This window comes from Eucalyptus grandis, chromosome 11, assembly GCF_016545825.1.
Source record: "Eucalyptus grandis isolate ANBG69807.140 chromosome 11, ASM1654582v1, whole genome shotgun sequence".
NCBI lineage: Eukaryota > Viridiplantae > Streptophyta > Magnoliopsida > Myrtales > Myrtaceae > Eucalyptus > Eucalyptus grandis.
In genome coordinates this window covers 46,658,955-46,664,954 of record NC_052622.1, presented here as the reverse complement: position 1 = coordinate 46,664,954, position 6,000 = coordinate 46,658,955, and positions in this window count along the sequence as shown.

The following is a 6,000-nucleotide window of genomic DNA, read 5'->3' as shown; positions in this document are numbered from 1 at the left end:
CTAGCCTCAACAACTTGATAGACCTTGCCCTTCTGGCCTTCGCTTGCACTAGATGAAGGGGTCCGGTTCTTTGTGGAAGAATCCATGGAGATACCCACAAAACCCTAAGTGAAAAGGAACATTGGTGTTCGAAGAGGGGCATACCAAGGGAAAAGCTTCAGTGAAGAGGTAGAACAGCTCAGAACGTGTTCGGCTCCAAAAACAGTGCCAACGGACGGCCGGATCGCTTGGAATCAGCAAATCCTGCAGCAAATGAATAGTAACTGTGCGCCTAAGCTTTGAGAGAGAAGGATGAACAGTAACCCGAGAAAGTGCAAATGGCCAAAAGTTACAATGAGGAGCGTTGTTTGTTTGTAATTGCACGACTTAAGGCTTTGTTTGTTTGTTTCACAGAAAATGAATTATTTAAGAAATATTTTCCTAAAAATGATTGCTTATATTGCTTACAAAAATGAATAAATGAAAGATTTTGTATCATCCACAAAAAATATTTTGATATAAATTGTTGTCAATAATGAAAACATTTTCAATTAACTGGTTATTTAGGGCAATAGAAACAATCATTTTTAGGAAATATTTTCCAAATCGATTTCATTTTTTGTGAAACAAACAAAACCTAGATGTTGGTCACTCAAAAGATAGCCGATAATACAAAACTACATGGTAATTTAACTTGATAAAAGTTGGTAACTTAGGTTGATCCCCATATAAGAATTAGTAAATTTAAGATATTGGTAAGTTATGCAAACCAAAGTTAATAATTAGTTAGTACAAAAATTGCTAATTTTAAACTATAAAAATTGTTGATAAATTACTAACAAGTTACTTGAAAAAAAGATCATCAGTTATTTTTCCTACGAACAATTTCTTAACGCTCACCAATACTTGTTGAAGTTTATGTACCGCCGCAAAAAAGAGTCTATATGTTTTTTGTTTCACGAAACGATAGAAATTTGCCAATTTGGTTTTAAATTTGGGAATAATTTATCGTTTCCGAGGAACATGACTTCTATGTCCATAAATCTAAGTCAATCACCATGGAATAAATGTTATAATTTTTTTTTATTATCTTTCAACATGATAATATGCATAGGCTGTTAGATGTGATTTAATATATAAATATTCTGTTACTCATCCTTACGCTTAGCCTAATATTTTTGCCTAATATTAAGTGTGGACATATTAAATTGGGGAGGCAAATGGGATATGGATATATTTGAATTCGGAACCTCATACTCTAATAGTGTGTGAGATTTGGTAGATTACTGTCAAGTATTTTAAAAGTTTAAATAATTAGATGAATGTGTAGTTTAATATTTATATATTTTATCATCATTAATGCATTGGAATGGCGAAAATTCATGTGATGAGCATAAGTTACTATGAGGAGCGTAAAGTATTAGTTGGTCAATACTTAATTTAGTGACGATAACCAGACATCTTAGAGATAGATGGAGAGGTGAGAGTTAATTTAAAAGAAAAACATCTCTCACACTCGAAAGTTATTTTAGAGGTCATACATTTCGCGTTACTGGATTGTCTTGACTTAGCAATTTGCATGAATCCATAGGATCACTCCAATTAAAGCTCAGCTATCTGCGATGAGAACAAATTCAACAATGTTCCAATAGGTGCTGTTATCTACACTTAAAATAGTAACTGATGCTCTGATAACATTAATGCATCTAGGTCCGACAAATAAATTTGCCGACATTGCAATCCATCGGTTACTTTAGTCGGAAATGTGGTGAAGTGTCTTCTCTAGCCCACCAAACTATTCGTTTTCACCATCTTTCAACTTCAATATATCAGCCTCAGTGGAGTCATTCTTTCAAATCCATCACGAAGGCTAAACAGAAAATTGGGGAGCTGAATCAGCTGAAATTGTGTGCTTATCTTGCATTATGTATCTTAAAAGTATTTGTAAAAGTATGATGAGACTAGATATCATCGAAAAAAAAAATATTGAGTAGATTTGTTTTGCTACGTAGGTAATATACCACTCCACTCCTTGATCACCGCGTATTCATAATGGGCAACACTTGTCAGATTTTTTTCTCTTAATCTCTCTCCACCGTTACCCTCTCTCCAAACTCGATCCCTGCAACAACAATGGCGTCTCCCTCTTTCTTCCTTTCCCTATTGCTTCTCTCTCTCTCTCTCTCTCTCTCTCTCTCCCCCCTTCCCTCTCTGGCCCCTCTCCCTCGCCTGCACGTCGCAGAAATTCGCCAGAAAGCTATACGCCAAATGCACCAACCTCCTCCAGCGCAGCGCATACCTCCACTACGCATACAATGCCTCCAACTCCTCCCTCTCCATTGTCACCCTCGAGCCACTACCGCCTCTTGTTTGTCCCTTCGATGCACTGAGGAGTTGTCTAACTTTGACACCATGTTCTTCGGCATTAGCCTATGATCCCTCTTGCTCGAAAAACCCACCGACGCCATCGGTAGAGTCGCGGGCATTGACAGACCCACTAGGTCTAGCCAAGCGACACCGATGATGGCCATTGACAAAAGTCGGCGTCACTTGCGAGCCACTCATCCAAATCTGGCCTTGCTCATCTCAGTCTCCAAATGCCGACCAAATCTAGTTGCTTGCAAGCCTGGCTCGTCCCATGGCCGGTTGACGCTTCTGTCCATTGTCGCAATCCATTCTCGCTCATGACCTCAAAAAACAAAAAGAAAGCCGAAGAAAAGAGGGAATATAGTGAGTAACGAAGGAGAGAGAGAAAAAAAAATTGAGCACATGACGATTCATGAGTGGAAGTGATGCATTACTTCAATGACAAGATAGTTTTACCCAATATTTTTTCAAGATCCTGTGGATGTTCACAGTGAGTTAGGCTGTATTGCACAAATTTACATGGATGGCCTGTCCTTTACTAGATCTTGAATATTTTAATTCGACTATAATCTTTATGATATTGCACGTTCAATATACTTAACTGTGTTATGTTGTGATGTTTGTCATAGTCTTTTGAAGCTAAAAACTTGAGCTCGTTGGAATTTAAAAAGCTCATATTACTCCAAAGGAAGCCAAAAACCTAGATATTATTTTTTAATTCCGCCAATCAGTCGGTGCATTTTTCTATTTTATTTTTTTGGTCAAAGCCAGTGCATGTTGTTTACTTGCCTCATAGTAGCAGGACACATGGACTACATAAAAAATATGGATTTAGGATTACGTCTTTGCTTACGATGTTGCTCCAACTAACAATATGTTCAACCTCTGCATTTGCCTTTTAGGTAAAAGATTTAGAATTTTGGGTTGTGTTTTTGCAGCATTGTTCACATGTGAAGATGCTTTTAGAGAGGTTTTCTTGTTAGGTGAACTTGTAGTCTTAAAAATGGTAAAAGAAAATGACATCTAGAAAATTGCTCCCTTCTTTTGTTTGATTTGCTTTCTGAGTCAAACAAAGAAAATGTTAAAGAGATTCTCCACAAAATGCAAGAGATACGCCCTATTCAATACTCTGATATATCGATAAGTTCAGCTCGGATTAGGCCTGGCCTAATGCGCCCACAAAAGCTGAAGCCAAGATGACTGCATCCGAGCATATAAACACACGCAAATTATAGGGTAAGGTTGCTAATTATTCCAAATTTATTGTACGGTACATAACTTGGTCCTATGATTTTACAAGTGATAACTTAGATCTCTGACCATTTTAAAATAACTAATTTTAATTTCACAAGTGTCTCGACTCATCTAAGTCTTATATAGCGATTCAATAAATTATTTAAACCCGTCACTAGAAGAATTTTATTGATAAATATACAATACAAACTAATTATGACCATTAGTACCACATGAACATCCATACTAGTGGTGAAGGCATTTTTCTATGTGCAGTTTGATCGATTTTTTATTAGTTCGATTGTCAGTCCAATTGGTTGAAACGGCTTGTCTTATGTGGGTTTAAAAACACCGTTCCACCTAGTCCCTCTCCTGCAGTGTTGCCACCTCTAGAGCAAAGGCCAGCCACCGCCATCATCAAAATGGCCAATACCCAATGCCCCTGGCAACCACGACCTTAAGCGACTATCCTCTCTCTCTCTCTCTCTCTCTCTCTCAAGCTGCTTTTTTTTTTTGGGTACATTAGAGACATGTGAGTGAGATTGAGTGAGAAATCGACCAATGAAAAGGGGCAGTCAATTCAGCAGCTACCTTTGATTTTTGTGATTTATGTTTCGGAATGACTTCACTTACGATCCGAATCCACAAGGGATGCTACTCCTTTATAAAGGTTTGCACCTACTGATTTTCCAAATTAATCCCGCGGATACATATAATTCAGAAGAATATGTGAGTGATTCATATACAGCATCTCTTTCTTTTATCAAAGGTTCCGAACTCAAACACAGATTGATATTTTGTTCGAAAAATTATCGATAAGCACGAAGCTAAACATATGCATGAGTCAATGAGGTTAGAGTCGGTTCAAGGGTTTTGACGTTCTTTCGTGCTAACTTTTGTCATCATACGACGGAATATTCCTAGTGATCCAAAAACTAGGCAGCCAGAAAGTGGTGGTCGATCCTATTTAAACAATGAGAACTTTATCAGCATGAGACATAGATCCAAAGTCCCTATGAAACACGTGGATATAGCGATTGGCCGATCTTTGTTGACAAAAGCGGCCGTCCTTCTAAGTGGAACCACCCAACAAACGAGAAGACCCTAGAGCTATATGTTCATATCTATGTCATCTATGATGCATTAGTAATGTTTATCATCTATCTCTGTTCTTTCCGAAGCTGCTTGCTTTTCGTTGGCGCATTGTTTATTGAGTGGTCGGGAGCTCGTAGACAAGTAGTACAAGTAACTTCCCACGAGAGTGGAGCCCTAAATTCATTATTGTTTTCTAAGCTATTATATTCAGAATGGCATGGATATTTTGCCTTTGGAGGTAGGCAGTAGCTAGCTGCTGCTTTGGAGTAATCCATGATGGATAAGATACACCCGACAGGGGATAGAAAGTTTATCGTCTACATTTGTGATGTGGGACCAACTGATTTTCAAGAGCGTGATTCGATATATTTCTTTTGTTATTGAGGTTTCTAAAATTCTAGGTTGCAAAGTCACTTACTTTTCATCGATACTTGTCTAAGTTGGTTTTCTAATTTCACATCTCTAGCTTGACGTGGTGATGTTTTAAAGGTTTTTCATGCATGTACATCTCGTTCTCTTTGTAATATAACTTTTGTCTTGGTTAGTCGACATCGAGAAATTTCTATTTGCCCATTCAAGTTTGGTATGTCATAATCCCAATTAGTCTTACGAGAATAGTGGAGTCATTGATTTGAAAGTAGTTATAAAAAAAAAAAAAAAAAAAACCAGGAAAAAACAAAAAACAGCCGCTAACTCATTGTTCCTCTCAACAATTGATAGGGAATTGATGTTTGAAGATCTGGTCCACTAGTTTTACCGAAAGCTCCTATAGATTTGAGCCAATGGAGATGAGATCAAGAAGATATATTATAGGGGAAAATTGTCCAAAAAATTCTAAATCTATTGCACTTTTGCCAATTCAATCTTAAATCTTTTAACTTTGCCAATTGAGTCATAAACATTTTTACTTCTTGCCGATTAAGTCCATCCGGCCAATTTTGGCCGAAAAATGCTGACGTGGACGCCGACGATGCCACGTAGGATTGCTTGCTAACGTGGATAATTTTTAATAATATTTTAATATATATATTTTTGAATTTTTATTATTTTTCTATCTTTTCTATTTTTCTTTTTCTCTTTTTGGCTTTTTCTTGGCCTTTTCCGGTGGCTGGCTACTCGGCCGACCATCGGCCATAGCCAACCGATTGGCCTTGCTCGCTACAGGCAAGGCCCGACCGAGCGAGGGGAGCCCTCGCCCAGGCACGGCCCAACTAGGGTTGCTTGGGTGAGGCCGACCCTCCCCCAGGCTAGGGCGGCCTCGCGAAGCATCGGCTAGGCAGCGATGACGCTAGGTGAGGTTGCCCCGGCCTCGGCGAGGGCCGGCCT